Genomic DNA, 15,369 nt, shown 5'->3' with positions numbered 1-15,369 from the left:
GGCCATCTCTGAAACTTGGCTAATGTATGGCCGCCATTGGGAGCTGAACGTCCAAGGATATATGGTGTATCAGAAAGATAGGTTAGTAGGCAGAGGGGGTGGTGTGGCGCTGTGTATAAGAAATAATATTAAATCATTAGAAAGAGATGACATAGTATCGGAAGATGTAGAGTCTCTATGGGTTGAGTTAAGAAATGGCAAGGGTAAAAGGACCCTAATGGAAGTTGTATACAGGCCTCCAAACAGCAGCCAGGATGTGGATTACAAGTTACAGCAGGAGATTGAAAAGGTGCATCAGAAAGGCAATGTCATGATAATCATTGGGAATTTTAACATGAAAGTGGATTGGAAAAACCAGGCCAGTACTGGACCTCAAGAGAGAGGATTTGTATAATGTCTAAGGGATGACTTTTTAGAACAGCTTGTTGTTGAACCCACTAGAGGATTGGCTGTGCTGGACTGGGTGTTGTGCACTGATCCAGAGGTGATAAGAGAGCTTAAGGTTAAGGGATCCTTGGGGTGCAGTGATCACAATATTGATCGAGTTCACTCTGAAATTTGAAAAGGAGAAACTAAATTCCGATGTGTCGGTATTTCAGTGGAATAAAGGAAATTGCAATGGCGTGAGAGGGAAACTGGCCAAGATTGACTGGAAAGAGACACTAGCAGGAAGGACAGCAGAGCAGCAATGGCTGGAGTTTCTATGAAAAATTAGGTAAGTGCAAGACAGATATATTCCAAATAAGAAGAAATTTTTGAATGGAAGATTGACAATATCGTGACTGACAAGTGATATCAGAGCCAAAGTAAAAGCAAAAGAGAGGGCATACAAGGAAGCCAAAACTAGTGGGAAGAAAGAGGATTGGGAAGCTTTTAAAAACTTTCAGAAGGAAACTAAGAAGGCCATTAGGAAGAAAAAGATGAATTATGAAAGGAAGCTGATGACTAATTTCAAAGAAGATGCTAAAAGCTTTTTTAGGTATATAAAGGGTAAAAAGCTTGAGGGTAGATGTAAGACCAATAGAAAATCACGCTGGAGATATTGTAATGAGAGACACGGAGATGGCAAAGGAACTGAATGCATATTTTGCATCAGTCTTCACAGTGGAAGACATCTGCAGTATACCAAACATTCAAGAGTGTCAAGGAAGTGAAGTATGTGGACTGAAAATTACTACTGAGAAGGTGCGCAGGAATCTTAATGGTCTGAGGGTGGATAAATCTCCTGGACCTGATGAAATGCACTTTTAGGTTCTGAAGGAAGTAGCTGGAGAGATCGCAGAGGCATTAACAAAGATCTTTCAAAAATTCATAGATTCTGGCATTGTACTGGATGACTGGAAAACTGCAAATAGTAATAGTCATAGTCATACTTTATTGATCCTGGAGGAAATTGGTTTTCGTTACAGTTGCACCATAAATAGTTAAATAGTAATATGTAAATTATGCCAGTAAATTATGAAATAAGTCTAGGACCAGCCTATTGGCTCAGGGTGTCTGACCCTCCAAGGGAGGAGTTGTAAAGTTTGATGGCCACAGGCAGGAATGACTTCCTATGACACTCTGTGCTGCATCTCGGTGGAATGAGTCTCTGGCTGAATGTACTCCTGTGCCCACCCAGTACATTATGTAGTGGATGGGAGACATTGACCAAGATGGCATGCAACTTAGACAGCATCCAAATGTTACTCCACTATTTAAGAAGGGTGGGAGGCAGCAGAAAGAAAATTATAGACCTGTTAGCCTGACAACAGTGGTTGGGAAGTTGTTGGAATCAATGATAGAGATGAGATTCCAGGGTACTTGGAGGCACATGACAAGGTAGGCCAAAGCCAGCATGGTTTCCTGAAAGGAAAATCCTGCAGGAAATTACAAGCAGGGTAGACAAAGGAGATACAGTAGGTGTGGTGCATTTGGATTTTCAGAAGGCCTTTGACAAGGTGCCACACATGAGGCTGCTTACCAAGATATGAGGCCACGGAATTACAGGGAAGTCACTTGCTGGGTGGAGCATTGGCTGGTCGGCAGAAAACAGAGAGTGGGAATAAAGGGATCCTATTCTAGCTGGCTGCTGGTTACCAGTGGAGTTCCACATTAGTCGGTGTTGAGATCACTACTTTTTATGATGTATGTCAATGATTTGGACTATGGGATTTCTGGATTTGTGGCTAAATTTGCCAATGATTCAAAGATAGGTGGAGGAGCGGGTAGTGTTGAGGAAACAGAGAGCCTGCAAAGAGAATGGGCAAAGAAGTGGCAAATGAAATACAATGTTGGAAAGCGTATAGTCATGCACTTGGGTGGAAGAAATAAATGGGCAGACTACTATTTAGATGGGGAGAGAATTCAAAATCCAGAGATACAAAGGGAGTTGGGAGTTAACCTCCAGGTTGTGTCAGTGGTGAAGATGGCGAATGCAATGTTGGCATCCATTTCTAGAGGTATAGAATATAAGCGCAGGGATGTGATGCTGAGGCTCTATAAGGCACTTGTGAAACCACACTTGGAGTATTGTGTGCAGTTTTGGACTCCTTATTCCAGAAGGGATATACTGACATTGGAGAGGGTTCAGAGAAGATTCACGAGAATGATTCCAGGAATGAAAGGGTTATCATATGAGGAACTTCTAGCAGCTCTTGGGCTGTATTCCCTGGAGTTCAAGAGAATGAGGGGAGCCCTCATAGAAACATTCCAAATGTTAAAAGGCCTGAACAGATTAGATACGGCAAAGTTATTTCCCAAGAGGGCACGACTTCAGGATTGAGGGACATCCATTTAGAACAGAGATGCGGAGAAATTACTTTAGTCAGAGGGTGTTAAATCTGTGGAATTTGTTGCCACAAGCAGCTGTGGAGGCCAAGACATTGGGTGCATTTAAGGAAGAGATAGATAGGTTCTTGATTAGCTAGGGCATCAAAGGGTATGGGGAGAAGGCAGGGCAGTGTGGATGACTGGAAGAATTGGATCAGCCCATGACTGAATGGCAGAGCAGACTTGATGGGCCGAATGGCCTACTTCTGTACCTATATCTTATGGTCTTACGGTCTAATTTGCTGTTCCGGTTAACCACATTATCATCCAGATTGTTGATATAGATGACAACAATGGACCCAGCACCGATCCCTACGATGCACCACTAGTCACAGGTCTCCAGTCAGAGAGGCAACCATCTACTACCACTCTTTGGCTTCTCCCACAAAGCTAATGTCTAATCTAACTTACTGCCCCATCTTGAATGCCAAGTGACTGAACCTTCTTGAACAACCTCCCATAGGGAACCTTGTAAAATGCCTTACTAAAGTCCACGTAGACAACATCCACTGCCTCGCCTTCACCAACTTTCCTGGTAACTTCCTTGAAAATCTCTGAGATTAGTTAGACATGACCTACCATGCACGGAGACATGCTGACTATACGTAATCAGTGCATGTCTATCCAAATACTTACATATCCAGTTCCTTAGAACATCTTCTAATAACTTTCCCAAAACTGAGGTCAGACTCGCCAGCCTATAATCTCCTGTTTTATGTTTAGAGCCTTTCTTAAACAGCTGGACAACGTTGGCTATCCTCCAATGTTCTGGTGCCTCTCCTGTTACTGAGGATCTTTTACATATCTCTGCTAGTGCTCGACAATTTCTGCACTTTCTTCCAATGAGGTCCGGGTGAGCCTCTGGGGATTTACCCACCCTGGTTTGACTCAGGACAGCAAACATCTCCACTTTAATCTGTACAGGGTTCATGAAGTTGGTGCTGCTTTGCCTCGCTTCTATAGACTCTGTGTCCATCTCTTGAGTAAATACAAATGAAAAAAAAATTATTTAAGATCTCCCCCATTTGTCTTAGCTCCAAAAATGAGTTGCCATTCTGATCTTCCAGAGGGCCAATCGTTGTTCTTTGCAATTCTGTTGCTCTTAACAAATCTATAGAATCCCTTGGGATTCTCCTTGTCTGCTAGGGCAAATTCATGCCTACTTTTAGCCCTTTTGATTTCTTTCTTAAGAAGCACCACCATAAGCACCTCAATTCTTCCTACTTGCCTATAACTGCTTTACACTTCCTTTTTTCTCTTAATGAGGGCTTCAATATCTCTTGAAAGCCAAGGTTCCCTACACTTATTATCCTTACCTTTTATTCTGCAGACACATACATGCTTTGTCCTCTCAAAATTTCATTTTTGAAAGCCTCCTACTTACCAAGTACATTTTTGCCAGAATACAGCCTGTCCCAATCCACACATGCCAGATCATTTCTGATACCATCAAAATTGGCCTTGAAAAAGAATCCAGTGCTTTCCCTGCATATTATGACAAATAAACTGTTCATGGGCTTCCACCCGGGTACAGGTATCGGTTATAACTGATGTTTTGATGACAAACTCTGCCATCTTCATCAGGTTTGACGCCTGGGCATGTCTAGTCCCGTGGTATTTATACCCCCGTAGTCAGTCCCTACTGATTGCTTAGTCCTCATCCAATCAAGTTTCCACTCTCCCACTTTGTTCCCCCAAAGGTCCAACGTCAGTGTAATAGATTCTCCAACTTACTATATCGCTAAGCATTTAATGACCATGCTGCCTCCCCTTTTTGTGAGTTGTGAGCATCATATCATAAATTCAATCGACTTCATTAAAAGGATAACCAGCAATCAGCTGAACCCAGAGGACATAATGGTCAGTTTTGACATGGTATCCCTTTTCACGTGAGTGCTCATTAAAGACTACTTGGTCCTCCTCCAGTCAAAGTTTGATAAGGGTCCCATTGAACTTTTTGAACACACCCTTATATCAATGTTCTTCCTCTATAAGGGGAACTACTATGACCAAGCGGGTTGAGTGGCCATGGGGTCACCCTTGTCACTGGCTATTGCTAATTTTTGCATTGAGGACATAGACAAGAGGGCTCTGAGTTCATCACCCTTACACCCCAAATGCTTCCTTCAGATACGTCAATGACTCCTTTGTAGTGTGGCCTCATGGACTCCAGGCACCATGACCATCTGACGAGTGTACATCCAAACATTCAATTTATGATGGAGATAGAGAAGAATGGTTGAATAGACATTCTAATACAACAGAAACTGGATGGTATCCTCGGACATGGCGTCTATCGTAAACCCACTTATACAGACTTATATCTCAACAATAACAGCCACCCTCGTGCCTTCCAATGTAGAACGGTTCTTTCTACTTTGATTAACCATGCAAAAGCTGTTTTGGACCCGGTGAGGCTCACTGAGGAAATAAGATAAATACACACGACATTCCTATAGAATGGCTAGAAGGTGAAGGAAATCGGGCCCTTAAAAGTGCCAACAGAAAAACCAGAAAACTTAACAACGAGGAGGAACCTGTCACTACCACCTGTCTTCCCTATATTTCCATAGTTTCTGGAATCCTGAAGAAATACTGGATTACTACCATCCACAAACCCGTAAGGAAGCTCAATTCACAGCTTATGTGGGTCAAAGATGACCTGGGACTCAGGACATCTGGCGTTTACAGGATTCCTGTGAACGTGGATCAGCATACATCAGCCAGACTGGACGCACAGTGGAAACCCGCATCAAGGAGCACAGAAGGTGTATCATTTGGGTTACTCAGAGAAATCGGCAGTAGCATAACACTGCATTCGCAATGGCCATAGAATTGACTTTGGTGGCACAAAACTATTGGCTTTTGGGACCAGCTGTGAAAGGAAGCCATTGAAATAAAATTAGAGGAAAATAATTTTAACAAAGACAAAGGTCTCACTGTAAGTAAGGACTGGAATTCGATTTTAAGCAAAGTGGGAGAGCGGAAACCTGATTGGAAGAGGACTAGCCAGTCAGGAGGGATGGACTATGTTGGTACAAATACCACCCGACTAGGTATGCCCTGATGAAGATGGCAGAGTCTGTCATTGAAACCTAAGTTATAATCGATACCTGTATCTGGTTAGAAACCTGAGAAGAGTTTTTTTTTGTCAAAATTGGCCTTTTTCCAATTTAGAATCTCAACCCTCGGACCAGGCCTATCTTTTTGCATATTTACTTCAAAATTTCATAGCATTCTCCTGTGCTCCAATGAATAAAGATCCAAAACATCACTACTTACTACCCTAACACCAGGAATTCTGCAGATGCTGGAAATTCAAGCAACTTTGATGTGTGCTACTTATTACCCTAATTTCTTCAGCAACCATGATAAACTTTGTGAAAACTGAGGAGAAATAATCATTAAACATTTCAGGCATCTACCGGCCTCCACACATAGGTGGCTCTGATAGCTGTTAAAAGGACCTCATCTCTCCTTCATGACATTTTTACTGTTAATATAACTGAAGAACTTGTTGTAATAATTTTTATCTCTGCCTGTCAAATACATCTCATGTCTTCATTTTCTCCTGCTGATTTCCCTCTTAAACCTTCTCCTAATCTTTCTATATTCGTCGAGGGATTCATTTGTACCAAAAAACTATGTATGCTTCATTCCTTTTCCTGATCAGAGCCTTGATATCTCTGATCAGCCAGAGTTCACTAAACTTTGTATGTGTACTCATCAACTTAACAGGATCATTCTGCCCTTGGACTTTTGACACGGCCCTTTTAAAAGCCTGCTACTTGCCAACTATTTCTTTGCCTTCAAATGGATTCATCCAGTCAACCGCAGCTAGATCCTGTCTAGTGCCTTCAAAGTTGATCCTGTTCCAGCACAGGATTTTAACCTATGGACCTGTTCTCTCTTTTTGCAAAACTATTTTAAGACTAGTAGTGCTCCCCAATTGTCACTTCAGTTACTTGGCTTACTTCATTCCTTAAGAGGAAGTCCAGTGTTGCTCCTTCCAGAGTGGATTCCTCTTTATTTTGCATGAAGAAACTATCTTGGACGCACTGCACAAATCTTTCAGGCCCTTTGCACTCTGGGTAGTTCAATCAATATCAGAAAATTTGATTGCTGAAAATACCTCAGTCCTCTCTCTGACTTCCCTCCCTCGAGTCCCAACCCCTGCCAATCTAATTTAAACCCTCCCTAATGGCAAAAGCAAGTTTCCCTGCTAGGATATCAGTCCTCCTGTGATTCAAGTGCAACATGTCCCTCTTGTACAGATCGCCTCTTCCCCAAAAGAGATCTGAATGACCCATCTCTGTACCAATGTTTAAAACAACCTCTGGCTGTTTGCTCTCCCCCTTAAGAACTTTCTGCAGCTGTCCAGGAACATCTTATTTTGGAAAAAAAAGAATACATTTCACCCTGCTCCAAAGCAGAGAATTCAAATTGGAAGATAACTTTCCAGGTCCCAGAGGAAAACAGCAGGACTTGCTGGCTTCTTTACTTTGGAGCCTCAACATCAACCTCAGCTGAATCAAATTATGCATGTTTTCTGGAGTTGATCTGTTTCCCCTTGGCTCCCTCTCAGTTTATGGATATCTTTACGAAACCTCTTCATGTTCCCCTTGATCACTTCCCACCAATTCAGGAAATCAAAGTGTTGTTTCACAATCTCTTTGAGGAACATGAAAATTTTTATGATTCATCAGTCTTGTTTCCATTTCTATGCCCTGCCTATCAGCTTCTGGTCTTCCTATAGCTGAAGTTGGCCAGCAGGAGGCAGTGATCTGTATAAACTCAGTGGAACTGTTTGGACACAAACTACATATTTATCCTGAATTGAAGTGATCTGACTGATTATCTGCAATGAGTATCCAAGCTGTTATAGAGCTTGGCACCTGTTACATAATGTTCATTTTGCCACCAAATCTGCTGATCAGTCCAGTTGCAGTCAGAGTCACTGCCCAGAACGGCTGAGCTGTGCCAGGCATCAATAAGGCAGAGGAAGATTTTAATCCATTTGCATCTATGATGAGGAAACAGCTGCCAGCTATCCCTTTGACTTCACTGATAGTGAGGTTTCCTTGCTGCAGGAACATATTTAGGCTAGAGGAACAGCTGGTGACCCTGACCATCAGCATTAAAGGTCAGCATTAGCTATGGTGAATACGACAAGGTCAAAACATATTGCATGATACTTTTAACAATATGTCACTAAAAGACAGTTATTAAGCACATTTTGTTGGAAATGCAAAGCCCAAAGTCACATTGAGAAAGTCACTTACACCATTTCAGCAAGCCCGTCGCATCTGTAAGATCGTCACTTGTTTGGGGCTGAGATAGAAGTCCTCATCTCCTCCAGGGATTGATTTCCACTGTGGTGAAGTAAATATTACTATTTTATGAAAAAAACCCTGCCCTTCAATCAGAGTTGCCTCCTCCAAATAACGTTTACTCTCATAATTGTTACTCTTAGTTTCCCAGTGTTTAGAGCATTGGGTGCTGTGCTGCTCCTGTCTTCCTGGGCTTGGGGTGAACCTTGCTTTACATATTGCTGCTATCGACTTGGATTCCTATTTTGGCTCCTCTTTGCCTTTGAAGCATTGGCAGAGTCGCATTTTTCCGCATACATGGTTCAACTCTTTTGCTGATTTTCTCCATGCTCAACAAAGAAGAGGTCATCTTCAACATTACCTCTAAATTGTAATGGCCAGTGTGCACAAAAATCTTGTGCTGTGCAATTTTTTGCCCAGTGACAACAACATGTGCACACTGAATAATTTCTTCGATAAAAACAGAATAAGTATGCCAGTTCTAAAATCTGCAAACAAGTCATCATAAGCTCCATGTTGTGAACATCGTTAGCATCAGAAACTGAAAAAGGAAAAATGATTATATATGATCCCGAAATATACTTAACATGCCAGTGAGTTAAAGCGTGACAGCCTTCTGAGCGCAGTTTAAATTTCTTTGTGCGCTAGTAGCAAAAGATGTGTGCCGTGCATACGTACACACCTTAGAGGGAACATTGGTCATCATTATCCTAAGGGGAGTCTAGCTACCGCTGATAGCCCTGACTCATTTAACATTGGCATCTCTGAACTTACAAACTTTCCTTTTTGTCATTCATCCCTCTGCAACCTCTCGGTAGTGTTCCATCTTCACTAGGCCCTCTGAATTGAGTTTAGCTGTGGCTATCAAGGGTTCCTTGTCTTTCTCCTCCAATGGTGGCCCATCCTCTTTTATTCTGCAACTACTCCTGATCATATGGGGTGCTGGTGAACACAAAATAGGTCTTTGCTTTTGGAGAATCCACAGTGTGTCTGCACAGCTATGTCCAATTTATGAAATGAGTGCAGGTACAGTGCAGAGTCTGTGCTCCTGCAGTGAGAACCCAGTCATTTTCCATGATGAACAAAAGCTCAGGAAGGTGAGAGGCAAGTGTTTTGCTAAAGGCCATGGCTGTAGAATAGTTAGCAACCATTGGACTCAAGCAAAATAAGTTTACTTGATGTAGACTTGTTTCATGAACTACCCTGGAAGTGTATCATCCCAAGCCAAAGTCCACATTAGACACCATGGGCATATTCTGTAACCCAGAATGGGCTGCTGTAATCGTCACCAGTTTATAGTGATAATAGTGTTCTTTCTAATGGTGACAACCACTTACAATCACAATATTGCTAGGAATTATTCACAGTTTATTACACAATGCCAGAAGTGGACGTTGTCCTGCCCTTAGGCAGCCAATTAAATACAACCACCCCGCTCCAAATAAATAGATCAAATTTGGAGGCTAATCTTCACTAGGTGAAGTATTTCACAAATCTAATAAATTAAATAATTTGAAGAAATAAATCTGTCCAACAAGCCACTTGGCTGGAAAATCTGATTAAATTCCTGTTAACAATAACACTTTGAGCTGGACCTCATGCTGTTTGTGTTTCTAACTTTAGGCCAACTTTTGATAAAAAAAAGTTGTTTATACTGTGTTTATCCTGGCAGAGCTCAAATCAGAGATGAAAAGGTTGCACATATTTATTTCAAATGCTAAGTCTAGAAATGAGGCCTGAAACAAGTTCCTCATAAAAACACAGATCAACAAACTCAAAATAATAGACTGAACATTAACCGGAGCAAGTTAATTTGTGATCCTGTTGATATTTAACTTTGTTCCTCACAGAGAAATGACTATAAGCAGGAAATGGAGCTGAGAGTACGGAATGTCTCACAACGATAATCCCAGTAAGCAAGATAAAGCAGTGATATTAATAACAATTATATAACAATCAGGAAAAGAGTAAACTAAAAGCAGAAGGAAGGAGGTAAAAATGACATGGGATGACATTAATTTAAGAAAGGAAATAAAGCAATTGTCTGCCATCAATTTAGGTTTAAGAAGTTAATAGCTGATTAGTTGAGTAAGAAAATTAGAATGTAGAGTTTGGTACAAAAGGCTAAAAAGGACAGCATCAATATATTGAAGGGATGAGTGAAGTTTAAGGAGGTGATCAGTGATTGCATTTCAGAGTAAATCATAAAAGAAAATGGCTGTTAAACTGATCGTAGGATACTGCAGCCTAGCAGAAATGATTAGTGACCTGAAAATGGTTAGCAGCATGATCCTGAGGATCATAAAATTGTCAGATACGTGTATTGCAATTAGATCCAGCAAAGCTGAACACTATAAATGTATAAGCATTCAGAAGGACATATTTTGTGGATCTGACAAAATCTCCTGGGAGGAGGGTGTGGAGAATAACTATGAAACAGTTCTAACTAGTAAATGAAAAATAAATGGAGTATTTCTAAGGGTATGGAAAGGAGATATATACATGAATGAAGTCAGGAAAACAGCAAGTGAAATACCAAAGCAGCTGAGTAAAGATATCAGAAGCCTCTGGGCAAAGCAGAAATATTTTGAAAGACACATGAAGGAAAATTATGATGAAAACTGAGAAAACTCAGTCAAGGAAGTTAAGAAGTCTTGGAAGGGATAAAATAGGTTGGGGAGAGAAATTGTAGGTTGAAAAAGGGGAGTCCAACAATTTTAAACAGATGCAAAATGTGAAGTAGATCCGGGAGAACGAGAGAAATTGCTATTTTTTTAAGATAAAGCAAGCAAGTACACATACATTACAAAAACACAAATAACATTTAAGTTCTATTTTAGATGAAGCTGAATGATTGGGAATAAACTAGCAGAATAGACCCAATGAACAAGTTAAATATGTTTCACTCTGTGCTTTCTTTAGTGTGTCAATTTTTGGGAAGTTTTATTATGTGATATATTAACCCAGACCAGGGAAGAATGACTCTTGAAGGAATTCTATCAATAAAATTATAGGGTAGGGTTGGCAATTTTAGCTGAAAACAGTAAAGATGGAAAAAAGAGAGAAATCATAATAGAAATATCTTGTTGGACCTAGTAATAACAAAATACATTCCATGAGTTGAAAGGTGTACATGCCCAGGAATTGGGTCATGTAACATCAGGTATTTGCACAAAGTTGTTCCTCAGTTTATGAAAGGATTTCATTTCGGGCAAGCATTTTCCTCTGCAAAAAATTGTTAAATTGAACAGGCATTCACATTAGTTTCAGTGTAAAAGCAGAACTCAAAAATCTTGGTCAAAGAACACCAATGCTTACACATAGATTTGTGTAAGTATCTGATATAATAAAATGCCACGTTACTAAATATTAAATCTTAAAGTGAGATCATAAAGATGTACTTGATGTACAGTATACTTACAGAGATCCTGCAAAGTGAAACCAGCAAGGTCCTGAGTGATCTTGACAGAGTGCATGCACAGAGTATGTTTGTGCTCATGGGACAAAGTGGTTCTAGGAATAACACACCAGACATAAGAGTTTGCCCATTTTGAAATCGAAGTAAGGGAAAATACTTTCTCTCAGAGGGTCATGAACTTTTTGAACTGTCTATCTAAAAGGCCACTGGGAGCAGATAGTTTTTGATGCACATTCCTGATAATCAGTTGAATAATATGTTACCACAAAGGGGTGAGTGGTTTACTCCTGTACCTATTTTGTATATTAGTATGTACTGTAAATGAGCATGGCAATTTACATGTTGAGATGGTGGAGAGGAGATAAAAGACAGAATTGTCTCTTGCGGTTGGATTATGGATGTCTGGGAAATCCAGTCTTGTTGAGTTAGTGACATCAATTACGACGTATCTTGGTTGACTGATGAATGAGGCTTAACAAAAATATCAATGGACAATTGGACACCTATCAATCTCATGCAAAGAATGCTAAGCTAGATCAGATGCCATTTTTAATTCTGCACTCTATATTGGGATTGATGATTGTCTCTGTCTCAATGTAACGAATGCATCAAAGCCTCTTCACAATGAGCTGTTTTAGTGGTGTTGCTATGTCATCTGCTTCTAGCTATCCCTGTGGACATGTTACTCATGTTCTAACAGATTCTTATCTGTGAGGTCTTCAGTGTGCAATCCCAACCAATCGTTTGTATCATCCTGACGCACCTCATTAAACCCAGTCTCATTTGCATATCTGGCAATGTCTTCCTGGAGATTGTTCTTGTTCATAAGCCTACGGGAACTGTGCACACATTCTGCCCATAATTTCCACCAGTCACCATTCAATTTCACATGAGATATGTCATATCAAGCAGCAATGACATTGTCAATGGCTCTCTTGCTAATGCTCTTCCAAATATCCTGACTGGTGGCTTTGTCATAGCCATTCACTTTTGAAATAACATGCCTCTTCTCATAATGCAAATCGTGAACTTTGAACCTCGTGATAGCATCTCTGAACTCTCAACAAGAACGATCTCACCTCCTCTTCAATAGCCAAGTCCTTACTGTAAAAATGTCACGTTGTTAAGGGGTAAAGGCCCGACTTAGTTTTTGTCAGCCATGTCCTTGATACTACTGGAAGTCCAGTGGCATTGTTGTCAATGAGAGAGTCTTAGTTATCCAAGTTACTCTTTGCACAATATTTTTGGATGAAAAGGGAGAGAAACAATTTGTTATAATTGTGGAAGAGCATCACTGCCATTAGATAATTCTGTCAAATTGCAACATCATTGGAAGGTTTGCCTTTGTATTTCCCTTCAGGCCACTTAGGCTTGATAGATTAATAAAGATTGAAGTTAACTGTCTTTAAAGGCATTGCCTCATCAAAGAAAAGTAGGGTCATCTTCGGGCTGCCTCGAAGCTTGAAACTGCTTCCTTCAATCTAAATGTATGTGAGTACATTCTCCTTCAAGAGAAACACAGTAGGGAGAATTGCTATCTACCCAATGATTCGCCTCAGCTCCTTAAGAAAACATCCTGCTGCTATGATATCTGCACTTGATGCCTTCTGTGCAATCAAATATAATGCAGGTTCACAGGCTTCTTGAGAAGATTAAATAGCCATAGCTGGTCTTGAAATTTTTGGTACTTTTAGTATATCAAACAACACCCTTATGTTCTTTCAACCCCTGCCATTACAATCTTCCTCTTTCCTGGATCGTTATCAGACTCCAATGCACTTACCTTTGATTCAGATGCTCTAATCACATGCTTAACCCTTTTTCTGTTCTTTTCGTTAGAGCGTCTTTACTCGTGCAGACCTAGGGGTAGAATTTCAAGCACTACGTTTAATTTGTCCATGTTGTTAAGAACTGTTTGCAGAGAATGTAAATTTAATGGTTAGCTGATGTCCACCTCCTTCACTTCTATTATTTACAGCCAGCTTAGTGTTAGTAGTTAAAACTTACTTTGATTTCTCAGAGACAACAAAATCTTCAGAACTATTGATGTGTTTTGAAGTCATCTTGAAGGAATCACAGAATAAATCCTGATGCATCCCAGTTACAGCAGAACTCAGTAATCTCAAACAGTAAGTGGTATGCCATGAAGCACAAAGCATTGACGAAGACTGATATCTTTTTCATTATAGTGTTTATAAAGTTTCATAATACAGGGACAGGTACCTAAACAGTATAATAGTAAAAATTTATAAGTCAACTATTTGTAAAATGAAGAGTACCTGTATACAATTCAATTTCTAATAAATACTTGGGATTCTTCACGAGTCACAGAGTCCATGATTTTCATTTGACATTCTCAATGCATCTCATACACTAAGGAACGTAGCATCTCAGACAAAACAACAAACGTCTGATGAAGAGTTCTGAACCTGAACCTTTAACTGTTTCCTTTTCCACAGATGCTAGCTGAACTGCTTTCCACAACTTCTTGATTTTATTTCAGATTCCCAGAATATACAGTATTTTTTTGATTTTCAACGCACATCTGGTTGTTATTTTTCTCATGTTTGTTGATACATGCCTGGCGGTGCATGCACCCTCAAACAGGCTTTCACAGTATCTGTGAAGGCGGCTGCTGCATAACACAATAAGGACTTCCCTTGATAGATCCAGCCGGCCACAGGGAACCCAATTCAGTTAGGTTCCCTTTAATTAATTAACTTATCTCCACCAACTGAATGGCCAACTTGATCCATCTCTAAATTATTCAGCAGCCCACACCATCTGAATACCAACTGCTGATCATTTCAGATCAACTGTGAACATACCAGAAATGATTGCCTTCAAGCAGAGCTTGTATTGAATTTCCTTATGACAGATACACAGATAGAATGATAGAAATTAAATCAATAGGACATGTTGACAGGAAGTAAAATATGAGAGTTTCATTCAATTCTCACCACACAAAAAAAGGCACGTGGTGACCCTGAGACTCTGGATTTGTTAGTTGGCTAGTGTGGTATTAATATTGGTGTATTATGTCACATATATCAAGATTCAATGAAAACCTTGTCCTGCATACTCTTCGTACAGTTCAAATCATGAGCCTTAGAGAAGTATGGCAAAGAAACAGGCCCTTCAGCCCATCTAGACCATGCAAAACCATTTAAACTGCCTACTCCCATCGACTTGCACAGGGACCATAGCCCTCCATATCCCTACTATCCATGTACCTATCCAATCTCTCTTCAACATTGAAATTCAGCTCACATGCATCACTTGTGCGGCCAGCTCATTCCACACTGTCACCACCGTGAGTGAAGAGGTTTCCCTTGAATGTCTCACCTTTCACCCTTAACCCATGACCTCTGGTTGTAGTCCCATCCAACCTCAGTGGAAAAAGCCTGCTTGCACTTACCTTATCTATACCCCTCATAATTCTGTATACCTCTATCAAATCTCCTCTCAGTCATCTACGTGCTGAAGAACATAGACCTTACCTGTTCAAGCTTCCCTTGCAGCTCAGGCCCTCCAGACCTGGCAGCATCCTTGTAAATTTTCTCTGCACTCTTTCAACCTTGTTTACATCTTTCCTGTAGGTAGGTGACCAAAACTGAAGAACAAGTTAAAGCAATAACAATGCAGAATAACACCTAAAAGCTACTGAAAGAGCTCAGTGCGGGTAAATAATAAAGTTTTAAGATCACAGAGGTAGATTTTGAGGTCAAGAGGCCAACTTGTCATAGAAGAGGTCTGTTCAAGAGTCTGATAATAGTCAGATGAAAGCTGTCCTTGACCTAGTGGTTTATA

This window comes from Mobula birostris, chromosome 10 (assembly GCF_030028105.1).
Source record: "Mobula birostris isolate sMobBir1 chromosome 10, sMobBir1.hap1, whole genome shotgun sequence".
Lineage (NCBI taxonomy): Eukaryota > Metazoa > Chordata > Chondrichthyes > Myliobatiformes > Myliobatidae > Mobula > Mobula birostris.
This window is presented reverse-complemented; position numbering follows the sequence as displayed.